Raw genomic sequence first — 16,516 nt, forward strand, 5'->3', positions numbered from 1 at the left:
ACGATCAGGAGGCAAATTCGGCAAGTATCGAGTCCGATATGTGAATGGGGAGATTGTTGGAAGCTGCCCCACATCGTTTGTGCGATGGACAGATTGTTAGTATATAAACAGTCATATAACTCCATTAATATGAGTCATTTTGGGATGTGCCTAAATCAAATCCGCGCGGACTCGACCCAGAATGGACAATATCATATTAATGTAGAGTTAGGTCTACTTAGTAAGCCCAACATGTAAAATAATGTCTTGGAGTTTTTGGTGTGAATATAAGGCCCTTCACTTTCACAATGCCTTACAGATTTTGGTTTGAATACATGGCATGTCACTTTCATAACACGGTATGTTCAATACTCCTACAATTAATTGTCTGAGTAATGATATAGTCTGCATACGTGACAAAAAAATTACAAAACGGCGTCATAAATGAGGTGGGATACTTTTATTGGCGTTATTTACGTTAATATAGAGGGTCTTTTACAATAAAAATTTATCACATGTTATTTTGGGAAAACTTTTGTACCCAATTTTATGTTTTTAGCATTTTTTTTAATTACCTTAGATCAGTATTTTCCTTATTGCCAAGAACCATTGGTCATTTTTTCTTATGAGTATTTCTTATATGTGTCATTGATATTCCGCAACAATAACTGCCTTGGATCATCCGTCATTTTTATCACAAGTCTTTTTATGTGTGTCGCTTTAATAACCACTTTTTTGTGTTGGTGAATTTTTAATTTATTAGAATTTTTGTACATGTACGAAAGATAACTATTATTAATGAAAATATGCCAATTAAAATTTGTGTGGTAAGTTAATAATATATGTTACAGGTACATATTAGATTTTTTTTATACTTTCAAGATAAATATTTTAATTTACTTATTTTGAGTTTACGTTTCAAACAAACAATAAAAGCACATTATTAGAACTCAGGCATATTTATTGATGATAAGCAAAACAAATATAATAATGTTAATTAAGTGCTTGTTTGATTTGTAATAGAAAGCTATTTATCATGAAAGTTATATTCCCTAATAAAATTACAATAACTAGAAAGTAGGACATGTTGTTTGTTTGTTTGATATATGGGTACTTACTCACCATGGGAAATGTAAGTTATCGGGGGGGGGGGGGGGGTGTGAGCAACTTCCCATATTTGATGGGTATTCAATCTTTCAAGGAAGTTTAACTTCCCTTATTTTTATTAACCAAACAACTCTATCAAATGGCATTTTCTGGGTATTTCAAGTTCCTGGGTGTTTTATTGTCAACCAAACCACCTCTAAGTAATTTTGTAAACGACTAGCCATTTTAAGGGATAATCGTTGAAAGGGTAGCCCATCAACTGATGAAGTTTTTGTAATGTTTTTTTTATAAGATTTCTATATTAGCTAGTGATGTTGTTATTCATTCAGAAGTCATCTTTATTCAATGTAAAATCTAGAATACGATAAGATGACTGATTGTAAATATGTGATGGCATGTAATTCTGTTTATGTTAAGTGGGTGTCAGGCCTCAATGATACTATAGAAGAAGGTTGAATATAGTATCTACAATCAATTCGATTATGAACACAAGTATGTAACAGAAAATAAGTTTATTTAATATATCAAACTCTGTTACAGTAGGTTTAATCTACTCTCTCAGTGATGTATGATATCACTAAGAGCTGCTAGGGTTACAATAAATAATATTCTCGTGAATGATAACACTTATAGTGTAAACCCTAATCTATGTTTATATACTACACAGTTATAAGATATCTCCTAATTGATATGATAATGATTCTATTTCATAGAATACATCAATCAGAGATTATCTACTGCAGTCCCATAGCTGTCCAAATCTTCATGCATATCTTTACTTGTTTAATCTAGATCCCCTCCTATAAATCAACTGATTTCCTAATCTGAAGTGTATCCGCACTTAAGTACTGATGTAAGTCCTCATAACTTCTTGTCTTCACAGTTAAGTTCTGATAACTTCCTATCTTCAGTAAGTTCTGATTTCTAATTAAGTTCTGATACTAAGTTCTGAAACTAAATAAATCAGATTAGACATGACATCACAAATATATCTAACAATCTCCATCAACTTGTAAATTATGAAAAATATACAAGTTAATAGATTTGATGATGTCAAAAACATTTAAGTACAAATGCAATGAAATATTATTTTAAACAGATAAATACAACTTACAATACATGTAGCTTTACCAATATCACTGGATCAATCTGAATCCATAGTGATTCCTTGTAAAGTCTGTTACCAGCTTGTCCTTAGCATTTCTCAGAACTTCAACTAACTGTGCTTTGACTTGCATCAGTTCTTCATCTTCATTATCACCAATCTGATAAATGGCTGCTCTGAGTGCAGGAATTGATGTTCTTTCAAGCCCATCTCCAAGTCTGATAACTCTGGGATGTGAAGAGTCTTTATTGTAGCATAGACACTTTCCCTTCAGAATTACTTCAATCTTGGCAGACTTCTTCTTCATAGAAACTTCCCTTCCATCATCTTCAGTAATTTTTGGAATGTATTCAGAAGCTTTTGTACCAGAAATTCTGAGAAGATCTCTTATAGCCTTCAAAATGTAATCTGACCATCTTCTTGTAACATCAGATTTTACTTCCAGAAGGTAGTGAATATGTTGAAGCTCTTTGACAGACTTCTTTAGCACATCATAATCTGCTAGTCTATAAGTTCTGCCATCATTGAGAAACAGGATCAATTTTTCTTTAACTTATGATTCATCATGAGTATCCATGACAATTTGAGCAGACAACACTTTGTCAAGGTGCTTTTGTTTGATTTCTTCATATGGCTTGTCTGTCAAAATGAAAGGATCTCTGAGAGTAACTTCTACTCATGTTTGTCTCTTTTCTTTGTCAGAACCTAATCCAGACTTGTCTTTAGCTTGTTTAGGTCTAAACCCAAAAGATACAAGTTGATTCGGCATTAGATTGGTCTTAGGTTCCACTGGAGTAGCTTTGTTCCATAGCAGCTTCTTTTTCTGATCAAGTGTTAAGCTGTTTATGTCAACTTGAGAAGTGTCAGAGGTTGATGTCTTGATGAATTGGTCAGGATTTGCAGTTTCATCTGTAGCTTGCTATTCTGAAATATCTTCACTCTGAACAAATTGAGCTATGTCAGAGGTTGTCTTAGATTCTTCTGTTATCCTCTTTCTCTTCAGAGTTTTAACTGTTTCATCTTCAGCAGCAGTATCATCAAAGACTTGAACCATCTTGCACATATGATCCATCAGAATTTGAGGAATCTTCATCTTCTGTTTCTTGACTGTCTCCCCAACTTTTCCTTTTCCCTTGTCTTTGGGATCAATAGTAGTTTGAGATCTAGTCATTGATCTATGAATCTTTGTGGCAGATATTTCTCTTATTACTATACCTTTCTCCTTAAGTTTGGGAGGCTTCTTTGCATTAGAAGCTTTAGGCTGTAGTTTTGACTTTTCAGCATTAAATCTTGCTTCTTTATCTCTAGGTTCCTCTAAATCCACTCCTGGATTATCCTTAAGGAATAGTCTCTTTGCAAGTTCCTCATCTAAGGCTTGAATCTTAGGATCCTTGTAAAAGAAGGTTGCCTTTTTTCCCTTGAACTTTAAGATTTGCATGAATTTCTTCGAGTATTGACTTCCACCTTGAATGAGAACATCAGACGTTGTCATCAGAATTTGATTATCAAAACTTGCCGTCAGAACTTGATCTTCAATTTCAGAACTTGTGAGCAACAAAGTTTGATCTGTAGCCGAAATCTTCTTTCCTTCCTTATTACTCCTCTGAATAGTAGATTTATCAGAAATCTTACTATCAGGTACTTTCTAATAAGAATTTTGCTAACTTGCTTTCCTTGACTTTGACCTTTTCCCTTGCTAGGGTTTCCCTGGTCATCTTCAGAATCATCCTTTTTCTTCAGTGCCTTGCTAATTGAGCATTTGGGCTTAACTACCTTCTCCCCCTTTTTGGCATCATCTGTCAGGAGTAGTGAAAGAAGGATTTCCACTGAAGATTGGATCTCAATTTAACTGAGTCTTTTGAGCAGCTTGATTTTGTAAGACCTCATCCAGTTGGGCATGCTGCTTGTCTTGAACAAGCTCAATAGCATCCACTTTTTCTTGAAGTGGTCTGATAAACCTCTTCTTGTCTAGTTTGAGCACCATGTCTAGCTTATCAGCTGTTTCCTGAAGTGTATCAACCTTTGCATGAGTCTTGGAGTGTAGACCTTGAAGAGTTTTAGTACTAATAGCAGTGACTTTAAGTTGTATTTTGAAGTCAGAATTTATCAGCAACTCATCAGCTTTTGCAACATGATCTGTCAGAATAGTTGGGCTGGGAATAAAGTCAGGTTCATTCCACTTCTTTGTCCATTCAACTCCTCTGTGAGTGTCCTCCCAAGGAACAGGAGCATTTTCTTCCTCAAACTGGAATAATGGCTCTTTTCCTATAGGCACTGGATTATTTACTGGAGCTGACTCTCCAAAACTTGTTAGAATCTCCTCATCTTCAGATAACACCAAGGTGTGTGTGGCTGTAGGAGACTCTGTATCAGCTTTGTCTAAATTCTGATCTTCAGTTTCAAGATCAAGAATTGGTATTATTGGTATCTCAGCCTGTAAAATTGGAGAAGAAACATGAGTTGGCTGTTCTGTAGTTGGAGCTTCTAGATATAGAACAGTAGGTATATTCAAATTATGAATATCTATTTCAGGACTTGTCTCTTGTTCTTCAACATTATCTGTAGCTTTGATTGGAGAGTGAGGTGGAGAAATTACAGATTCCTGTACAGGTTCTGATCTGTGGACATCAGGAATTTCAGATTCCTGAATCAGAACTTCTTCAAGTGCTGGCAAGGCTTCAATCACAAGAGGTTCTGATGAGTTCAAAGATTCCTGATCCCCTTCATCGGCATCTTTAGTATCCTCAGATTGAGTTTGTACAATATGCATACCTGCTCTAGTCTTCCTTGATTTTGATTTTCTAGATGGAGGGGTGACATGATCTGTATTAGAATTTGAAGACCTGTTTCTTTTCTGAATGTCAGAAGCTTCAGCTGTTTTCTCCTTCTGAAGAGTTGACTCTTCAGCTTCTAATATCACAGGTTCTGATGCAGGAACCTGGACTTGTTCATCCTCATCAGATTCATCTCTCAGAATCAACTTTCTTCTTCTCCTTGGTGGAGATTTAGGTACAGAGATAGTTCTTTTGGTTTTGGGCCTAGATGGTGTAGCAGATTTCATAACTGGCACTTGTTTAGATGCACCAGAGTGTGGTTTAGATTTGGACTTGAGAGGTGAGGTTCTGATAGTAGGTGCTGATGGTTGTGGTTGAGAGGATTGTGCTGGTTGACTATTGGAAGGCTGGGTTGGTGGAGGTTGAGAAGTAGTAGGCTGTGTAGGTGCAACATTAGGATATATGGTTGTATATGTGTGAGGATCAGAATTTACTAAGAATTGTTTGACATATTGGGAAATTTGGAGGGGTCTTAGTATATCCTTCTTATTATCAGCAGATAATAAGTCTGTGAAAGCCCTTTTGTAAAGTTTAAAGGGATCAATTAACTCACTAAAGGCTTGGGGCTTATCAGAACAACAAAAACTGTAAATAAGCTGACAGAACCTAGCAAAATAAACAGTATTTGGGTCCTCTTTCATCCTATCCCCAATAAACCCTAGCACAACACTAGCATAATCAAAATGAGTTTGATTAAGAAGAGCATACCCGATTTGCTGACTCATGATTGGAATAACATCAAAATTGGAGCATTTGTTGGCAAAGGCTTTAGTAATACAATCGAAAAAGAAGCTTCACTCCCTCCTGATGTAGGGCCTCTTCAGTTGTCCCAGCTTGGACAAAGACTTCTCATAGCCAAGATTTGCCATCATGTTTTGAAGAACTGACTCCCCAACTTGTCAATTGTAAGTACAGTTTTCTGGCTGATGCAATGCTTGTCGAATAGTTGACAAGGTTACCAAGTGCTCATCTTCCCCTGTTGTAAAAATGATGTTTGAGGACCCACTTTCACCACCATTATCATAAACTACAGACCTCCAAAACTCTAGAATTTTCTTGCCTGAGAGAGCCTGTGGTTGGGTCAGAGCATACCCAATTTCACTTCGAGCGAGAAAATCTTGAATGAAGTGAAGTTTTGAAGGAGCCTCGTCCTTGTTGAGAATAGCCATATAGTTGTTGGGGACAAACTTGGCTCCATCATTGATAAAATCCTTAGGTGCCATTTCTGTGAAAATTAAGTGAAAAGTTGTGTGTGTATAGAGTGTTTGATAAAATGCCTGTGGGAAAATAACTTCAGAGAATAATAGAGAGTGAGAGAGAATAAGAGAGATTAGAAAAGAGTAAAAGTAGGTAAACGATTGTAAAAATTTTTAACTCTAATATTTATACTCTCCACGTGACAACGGCTATATTTGTGAAGCAGAACAGATATTTTACACCTGGAAGCATGTAAACAGTCAAAATATTATTAGTGGGCACGGTAAACGTGCAGTAATTATTGCGCACATGTGGTTACCAAAATAAACACACAACCCATTAACCAAATGATTATCACTATTTTTATCTCGCTTAATTATTTTCTGAGAAAGAAAATGACCGTTACAATAAAAACTAATAATAAATCAACCAATTAAAATGTGACATGCAAGCATCAGAGTTTGCATCAGAACTTGACTATTATCAGAATTTAACGGTCATCAGAACATGGCTTCTGTACTTAAAAAGGTGAATGACTGTTTCTGTGTTTCATCACACAAATACTGACTAGTTTTTTCAGAGTTTAATCATCAGAACATAATCAGAACTTGTTCTCAGAATTTATGCAAATAATACTTAACTATTTATCAGAAATAACTGAATCACCACAGTAATTTTCATCATTCATATGGAGTGATAGTGTGTGTATGTGCAAATGATCATATAAAGATTAAAGTCTGATAAACTTCAGTATATCTTAGAAATAAGGCATAACTAAGAAAAATGCTTAAAATCTGTCTTGAATTGTGAAGTCTACTGTAGAATAAAGTTATGCAAGAATCCACCTCAACTGTTTGTGCTTATTTTATGCATCTTTTGAAATTCTTTTGACAAGGGCTTCTCAGTATAAATGAGTTACAACTGCCATCAGAATTAATGCTGTTATTAGAATATTTCTCCAGTAATCAGAGAAAATGAAAAGTCACCAAGAAAAATTAATTTGCTTTTCTAATGCATATAACTTAATAACAGCAATGCACTTGGATCTTCCCTTTCACATAAATTACTCTAGATCTCAAAGGAGTACCTGATTTTAATTTTTTTATATTCTTCAGATAAGTGGGGCTTATCAAGCTTGTAGTTCATCCTTAAGATTTACTGACATCAGAATATGACAGATAAGAAGCAATAATCTAGTTTGTGACTTAGTAATAAGATACAAGAAGTAAATTTGACTAAGATCAAAATCAAAATTTGCTTGTGTTATTGATTTCCACATAAATAACTAATTCAAACATGGGATACATAGTTTGTTAAAGACAACTAAGTCAACATCTAACAAGATAATCCTCATTGGATTGAATAGTCACAGAACATTCAAAACACTTTCAGAGTTTATAGAATCACATCAGATAATAAGTAGTGTTTTATATGTTACAATTTAAGCACAGATTATATTGAGATAGGAAAATCTGTAAACGCTTATCAGAAAGTCTGATGTATGAGAACAAAAACTAAACAGATTTTGAGAAAGAACCTGAAATCATTCCAAGTTCATTTACCAGTCTTGTAAAAGTAGCTTCACATAGTGGTTTTGTGAAGATATTTGCTAGTTGTTGATCTGTTGGGACAAAATGCAATTCCACTGTACCTTCCATCACATGTTCCTTTATGAAATGGTACCTAATGCTGATGTGATTTGTCATTGAGTGTTGAACTGGATTTCCTGTCATAGCAATAGCACTTTGATTATCACAGTAAATAGGTATTTTAGAAAATTCTAACTCATAGTCCAGTAACTGATTCTTCATTCACAGAATCTATGCACAACAGCTTTCTGCAGTAATATATTCTGCTTCTGTAGTTGATGTGGAAATTGATTTCTGTTTCTTGCTAAACCAAGAAACCAATCTGCCTCCAAGAAATTGGCAGCTTCCACTAGTGATTTTCCTGTCTATTTTGCATCCTGCAAAATCTGCATCTGAGTAACCTATTAGCTTAAAATCTGATTCCCTAGGATACCACAATCCTAGATTAGCTGTACCCTTGAGGTACTTGAAAATTCTTTTCACAGCTATTAGATGAGGTTCTCTTGGATCAGCCTGAAATCTTGCACAAAGACAGGTAGCGTACATGATATCTGGTCTACTTGCAGTTAAATAGAGTAAAGAGCCAATCATACTTATGTAGTTAGTAATATCTACTGATGCTCCAGTATCTTTATCTAACTTGGTGGTAGTGGCTATGGGAGTGGATGCAGTTGAACTATCTTGTATTCCAAATTTTTTGAGTAAATTTCTGGTGTACTTGGATTGATTTATGAAAGTACCTTCTTCAATTTTCTTGACTTGAAGTCCCAGAAAATAGCTAAGTTCTCCCATCATACTCATTTGATATCTTGACTGCATTAGCTTTGAAAACTTTTTACAGAGTTTGAAATTTGTAGAACCAAAAATGATATCATCAACATAAATTTGGACTAAAAGTAAGTCCTTGCCATGGTTGATATAGAACAGAGTTTTATCAATTGTTCCTCTGATGAATCCACTTTCCAGAATAAATTGTGCCAGAATTTCATACCATGCTCTTGGAGCTTGCTTTAGGCTATAAAGTGCTTTATCAATTCTGTAAACATGATTAGGAAATTTTGGATCTACGAATCCTGAAGGTTGTTCAACATATATGTAACACCCCCAGATCCGGGGTCGGGGATCCGGGTCGTCACGGTCTTTTTTTCCACAATATCACTTAACTTAATTAAAAATAAATAACCTCATGCTGTGACCCCATACTAACACACACCACAACACGTTATAGTATCAGAGATGAAATTGAAATAAGTACAAGTCCTTGAATCCACAATTTAAAAGTTATTACAACCCAACATGATTACTTGATAAGTTTACAGTTGATTGCCATTATCTGCCACAAGTTATAATTATATATAATTGATTCCCAAAAGTAGAATGCCTGATCTACAAATAGATCTACCTCTGCAGCTATAGCAGCTACGATATCAACGGGAAGACGCGGGACGCTTCCCACGCGCTTATGCTGTGTCTGCTTGAGTCTAGCCATCTTTTCTAACTGTTGTTGTGTGATGAAGAAATGAAGCAAGAGTGAGCGTTACAGCTCGCAAGATAATATATAGTGTAAACAATAATGCAAGTATCTAAATGGATAACTTACTGGAAACCTTTATCAAGTGTAAGGTAATTACTTACTGGATATAAGCTTAAAGGAAGATGAAGTTACCAATTACTTCACTATACTTATACCATTTTAGAAATCTACTTGAACTATCACTATTCAAGTATACTAAGTTTTCGAAGTTCATCACATAGGTGGGACTACAACATAAGGCTTGAATAGATTCGACCTTTGAGATATTATTGAATGAAATGAAGTTATGAGATACTTCACTAAGTCCCGATATATATATATATATATCCATATATATCTCTCATACATTTCCTGAAAACCTCTGTCATGTAAGTATGAACAGAGTTGCAATATCCAATGAATTTGGAAAGAAAAGAATTTTGGCATAAACCCGATATCTTGCTGATCAGGCAAAGATACCAATAAGTAACCTTTTCTACTAGTAGATGGACGAATTCCCCACTGGTCATCACCCTGGCCGCATTAGGACCTCTGCTGGACTGCCACTCAGCCACTTACGCCTTGATGGACTCCCACTGAGCTACTTACACTTTCATGGACGCCCACTAAGCCCATGTTGCTTATGTCGACTCAAATAGATGGACTTACTTCCCGAACGTTGGGCAAGTAATCAAAATATTTTCTCAAAACAGCAACCTCGTTGCGAATATAAAATACACCACAGAGCCGAATCCCTCAGGTTTTGAGCGAGTATTTAAATCCCCTTCGAAAGGAAGATCTTAAATCTAAAAATGAGTTTTGGGATCCGCTCTAACTTTTAAAAATCATTTTGAAGACTCGAAAACATTTTAAAGAATGTTTAGAGTAACGTTGAAACAGGCATGCATATAAACCATATCAGCATGCTCCAATATATCGCAAGATTTGCTAGTAACAATCATGCATCTATCACAAGATAATGCATATACATATATACATCACAACAACAGTATAACGGGTAGAAAACTTGCCTGAGCGACTGGGGGTGGTAAAAGGCTTGGGACGAGTCTGGTAACCTATAAACAACATATAAGTTGGAATTAAACCAAAGTCGCTTAAGAATCTATACTTTAACCAATTAGACCCTAACGTTCGCTTTTGCGCTTAACGATTCACTTAAGTCGCTCGAGTACCCTCAGCTCCACCATTTTTAATAAATTAACCATTAAGAATTTTAAGGCGATTCTTTCGCGAGTACCCTACCAACTGCCTAATCCACTTTACATAAATGCTTAATACTCCAATTAGTCATTTAAGGGCCTTAACCAAGGTTTCAAAATAAGGCGAGGGGTAATGGTTCGTTCGCGAAAATAAGGTAAGGTAAATCGGGCATTACGACGACTATATTTACGCGATTACCAAATTTATACCACTCCAATCAATCCACAAATCAACCCACAATAATTACTACAACCAAAATCCATCCATACTTTACTACAACAGCCCCAACATCTCAAGATTTCCAATTTATACTACCCTCAAACATGAACTAAAAGCTATACTTAAGTTCATTTAACCAATAATCAAGATCTACAACTTCAAACTCATTACAAATCCAACCACACTCTAAGTATACAAGAATCATGCTTCTCATGAACCATACCAAACATAAAAACTCTAAATATTCAAAATTAGGGCTAGGGTATTAGATTATACCTTCCTTGGTGAGTAGAAGTAACTAAGGAGCTTGGAACCACCCTTGAAAATCCTTACAAAAGCTAGATCTAAACAAAAACACAAGATCAAAATTTTCAAGATCTTGAAAACACTATTCACCCTCTTCTTCCATGAATTATTAGAAGAGATTGTGACGGAAATGGAAGCTTAGATTCATAGGATAGCTATATCTATGCATAAGGAACCTAGGATAATTACCTCACAAATTATCAAAGCTTGGATCTTGGAAATTGATTTTCTTTTCTTTAAAAATATGAAGAAGCCGAGAGCTTCTTGCTTGGAAATGAAAAGTCAAGTTTTGTGTTATGATTTGCTTGGCTTGGTTGATATTGTTTTGTTTGTTAATTAACTTTTTACCACAGTAAAAAATGAATGGTTCACAATCAACCAACCAATCCCTCCATTTGTCATGCTTAAGTCACCATGCTTATGTCATCTTCTTACACTTGTCTTCTTCTTGTTGGTGTGATGACATCATCATCCACTAACCTCTTTGATTAACTCCTAATTACTTGGCTAATGATTGCTGATCTGTTATACGGTTCGCTTAACTTTCGTTCTCGTTTATCGTTTGAGGGATCATACCCGGGATCTTATTACTTGGGTTCCCCTAAACCCTTCTCAATATTTTATATTCCTTTTTATGATCCCCTCTTAAAATCCTTGAATTTAAATCATTTTTATCATGTTACCTTATACTCAATTCTTTCTGTATCTGGTGGATTTTCGAAAAAAATCAAAGTGTTCGAATTTGAATTCTGACAATCTTTACATACACTTATATACCACATAGAGTACTAATAAGATCTCAGAATATCAATAAAAGAACCCCTACATAGTGTGGCATGAAAAATTTTCTTATTCAGCATAATCAGTAAAATCACTATTCATAAGGGTTACAAAAAGTCCAAAATTTTGGGGTTATTACAATATACCTCTTCTTCCAATTCTCCATTGAGAAAAGCACTTTTCACATCCATTTGAAAGACTTTAAACTTCTTGTGAGCAGCATAAGCCAAAAAGATTCGTATGGCTTTCAATCTAGCAACTGGAGCAAATGTTTCATTATAGTCAATACCCTCATGTTGAGAGTAACCTTTAGCAACCAACCTTGCTTTGTTTCTTGTAATTATACCATCAGTGTCAGTTTTATTTCTGAACACCCATTTTGTACAAACAATTGATATGTTCTTTGGTCTTGGCACTAGGGTCCAGACTTTATTTCTTTCAAATTCATTTAACTCTTCCTGCATTGCTTGCACCCAATCAGCATCTTGAAGAGCTTCTTCCACTTTCTTTGGTTCAGTCTGAGATAGAAATGAATGATAGAGACATTCATTTATTGTTGTTGTTCTAGTTCTGACACCTGCTTCAGGATCTCCAATTATTAAGTCAGGTGTATGTGATTTAGTTCACTTCCTTGCAGATGGAAGTTGATCTCTAGAACTGGATCCTCCCCCATAATCCATGCTATCTCCATCAGCATTTTCTGATGCTCCCCTGAAGTTATGCTCTCTGAGATTCCAGAATTTGAGTTGGATCCTTCAGGAATTGAAGAATAAGAGTTTCCAGAATTGTCAGAATTTGGCTCATCAGAACTTGATGAATCAGAACTTGTAGAGCCAGTGACTGGTTCTGATGCTTCTTGAGAGTCTCATCAACTTGCTCCCCCTGAACAGGTACATTTTCCTTTGGAGCATTTACCACAGTTTCAATGACATCAGAATTTAACCCGTCAGAACTTACAGGATCAGGATTTAGGTCATCGGAATTTACAGAATCAGAATTTACATCTTCATTTTCAAATCTCAGCTGATCATGATCATTGAAATCTTCAAGTCCAATAATCTTTTTATCATCAAAAGATACATTGATAGATTTTATGACAACCCTTGTTCTTAAATTGTAGACTCTGAAGGCTTTTGTGGAAAGTGAATATCTAACAAAAATTCCTTCAACAGCTTTTAGATCAAATTTTGACAGTTGTTCAGGATGAGTCTTAAGTACAAAACACTTGCATCCAAATACATGAAAGTATTTCAGATTTGGCTTCTTTTTCTTCACCCTCTCATATGGTGTTTTTCCGTACTTGTTTATGAGTGTAGCATTCTGTGTAAAACAAGCAGTCTGCACAGCTTTAGCCCAAAAATAGGTTGGTAGCTTTGCTTCATCAAGCATAGTTCGAGCAACTTTAATAAGAGTCTTGTTCTTTCTTTCTACAACTCCATTCTGTTGTGGAGTTCCAGGTTCAGAAAATTCCTGCTTTATTCCTTACTCTTTGCAGAACTCTTCCATGATTGAATTCTTGAACTAAGTGCCATTATTACTTCTTATTATTTTAACTAAATCTTTGACTAACTTATCCAGCTGTCTGACATGATCAATTAGAGTATATGCAGTTCCATTCTTCTTGTGCAAGAAATACACCCAAGTGTGTCTTGTGAACTCATCCACTATAACCATAGCATATTTCTTCTTTGCAATAGACATGACATTGACTGGACCAAATAGATCAACATGTTATAAGTGATAAGGCTCAAGAATTGAGGATTCAGTTTTGCTCTTAAATGAAGATTTTCTTTGTTTTTCCTTTTGACATGAGTCACAAAGACCATCAGGAGCAAATATTAATTTTGACAGTCCTCTCACAAGATCGTTCTTTACTAGCTCATTTATGTTGTTGAAATTTAAATGGGAGAGTCTCTTGTGCCAATTCTAACTTTCTTCAATTGATGATCTGCTTAAGAAACAGATTGCAGAACCATCAGAATTTGTTGAAAGTCTGGCTTCATATATGTTACCATGTCTATAACCTTTCGGAACCACTTTGCCTGTAGAATTACTTACAACTTCACAGTGTTCTTCAAAAATATCCACATGATAACCTCTGTCACAGATTTGACTCACACTTAGCAAATTGTGTTTAAGTCCTGAAATAAGAGCTACTGTTTCAATTACGACATTCCCAAGATTGATATTTTCATATCCCAGAGTCTTTCCCATGTTGCCATCTCCATAAGAAACTCCTGGGCCAGCTTTCTCCACAAAATCTGATAGCAGGACTTTATTTCCAGTCATATGTCCTGAACATCCACTGTCCATAACCAGGATATTTTTCTCGTTGCCCTGCAATCACAAAGACCACTATTGATTAGTTTTAATGATCCAGACTTGCTTGGATTCTTTGGCCTTGTAAGTTTGTTAGCATTTGCAGCGGATTTAGTTTCAGAGTTTATGCTAACATGCTTTTTATCAGACTTTATATAAGACTTTGCATCAGAATTTACACTAGAGGGAATTACACTAACTTTCTTTAAAGAAGGTTTTATTTCATAATAATTATAGTACAAACTATGATATTTCTTACAAGTATAAATAGAATGCCATAAACTACCACAATGAAAATAAGGATTTTGTGGTTTAAACCTAACAGACTGACTCTTAACTCCTGATCTAGGAGGTAAAGAGTTTATATCTTTATTTTTCCTGCAAAAAGAAGCAAGATGGTTAGAGTTTCCATAATTATAGCATTTCTTTCTAGGAGCATTAGGAACATGCATATAATTATTACTTTTATTCACACCTTCCTTTCCATTCCTATTTTTCGTAGCTTCCTTTACCTTGTTCACATTTTTAATCTCTTTCAGCTTATACTTAAGCTGCTTCTTTGTCATTAAGCCAATGTTTACCAAAGCTGGTTTATCCTGTTTTAATTTGTTAGAAGTTGACTTTTCTTTGACTTCTGGTTTAGAGTCTTTCATCTCTTCAGAATCAGACACAACAGTTTTTGCAACAAATTTAACAGGATTTACCTTTGGCTTTTTAGTCTATTTGATAGCAATTGGCTTAATTGGCAAAGTCCCTTTCTCAATTTCACCATCTTTATAACCTAACCCTTCTTTCCAGTTTCCACTACTTAGAATATTCTGAGTTGTTTTGCCCGAGTTAGTCCAAGTCCTAATGATTTCTCTTTCCTTTTCTAATTCAGTTTTTGGATAATCATTCTGTTTAAGCAATTCATTCTTAACATACACATCATTATCTATCTCTGTCTGAATAGTGTTCATCTTGAATAACTCTTCTTCAAGATAGCTATTTCTGTTTTTGTACTTTAGATTTTCATATTTTAATCTTTCATTCTCTAAAGTCTGATCTCTATAGCTAATATAAATGTTTTTCAGAAATAATCTCAACTCAGTAATATCTTCTGTATCAAAATCAAGAGTTGATAGAGGTACCTTTAGTTCAGCAGCATCAGAACTGCTATCAGCATTTGTCATTAATGCATAGTTCACCTATTCTTCAGATTCTAAAGTGTCTGCCCAGTTTTTCTTCTTTGTGATAAGTGCCTGGCCTTTATCACCTTTTCCTTTCTTGCATTCAGGAGAGATGTGTCATTTTTCACAACAATTGTAGCATTTGACATTTGAGTTGTCTCCTCTGTCAGACTTTCCTTCTTTGCCTTCAGTCTTTCTGAACCCTTTCTTGTCAGAACTTCCACCTTTCCTGGAAAACTTCTTACCCTTTCTGAATTTCTTGTAGGATTCTTAGTGATACCCTTCACCATAAGAGCACATAGTTGCATCATCTCTGCATCAACGTCCACTTTAGATAAATTTTCAGGTTCTGAATTATCATCATCATAATCTGATGACTCTGAATCAGACTGTATGATGAGAGCCTTTCCTTTTGCCTTCCTAGATACAATTGGCTTTTCTTCAGCCTTTAAAGCAACTGTCTTAGACTTCCCTCCATGCCTCTTCTTTCTTTACTCCATCTCAAGTTCATGAGTCTTGAGCATCCCATAGATTTCATCAAGAGACATATCAGCAAGTTCATAGTTGTCTCTTATTGTAGTAGCTTTCAAATCCCACTTTTCAGGAAGAGCTGGTAGGAATTTCAGATTTGAATCTTCTGGATCATATTCCTTATCCACTAGTGACAGATCATTCAACAGCTTTGTGAATATGTCATATGTATCAGTTAATGACTCATCAGATTTTGAGTCAAAGTGCTCATACTCCTGTGTGAGTATTGTCTTCCTGTTCTTTTTGATGACATTGGTTCCTTAACATTTCACTTCCAATGCATCCCAGATTTCTTTTGCAGTCTTGCATCCAATCACCCTGTTTGACATGATATTGTCAAGTGCACTATGAAGCAAGTGTCTTACTTTTGCATCCTTGCCTAGTGTAAAGATGTCTTTATTGGTGAATTCTCTCTTTTCTTTGGGAATCATCCTCTGTGGCTCATTCCCAACTGCAACAGAAAGCTTTGTGGGCTTGTGTGGACCATCATAAATTCTGTCTAAATATTCTGGATCTGTAGCTTCCAGAAATATGGTCATCTTCACACTCCATACAGGGTACTCAGATATCCTGAGTAAAGAAACCCTGATGGTTCCATATCTACTAGTGTTTTGAATGGGTTGAACCTTTACAGGTTCTTGATGGTC

The sequence above is a fragment of the Apium graveolens genome, chromosome 3 (assembly GCF_009905375.1).
Source record: "Apium graveolens cultivar Ventura chromosome 3, ASM990537v1, whole genome shotgun sequence".
NCBI classification, from domain to species: domain Eukaryota; kingdom Viridiplantae; phylum Streptophyta; class Magnoliopsida; order Apiales; family Apiaceae; genus Apium; species Apium graveolens.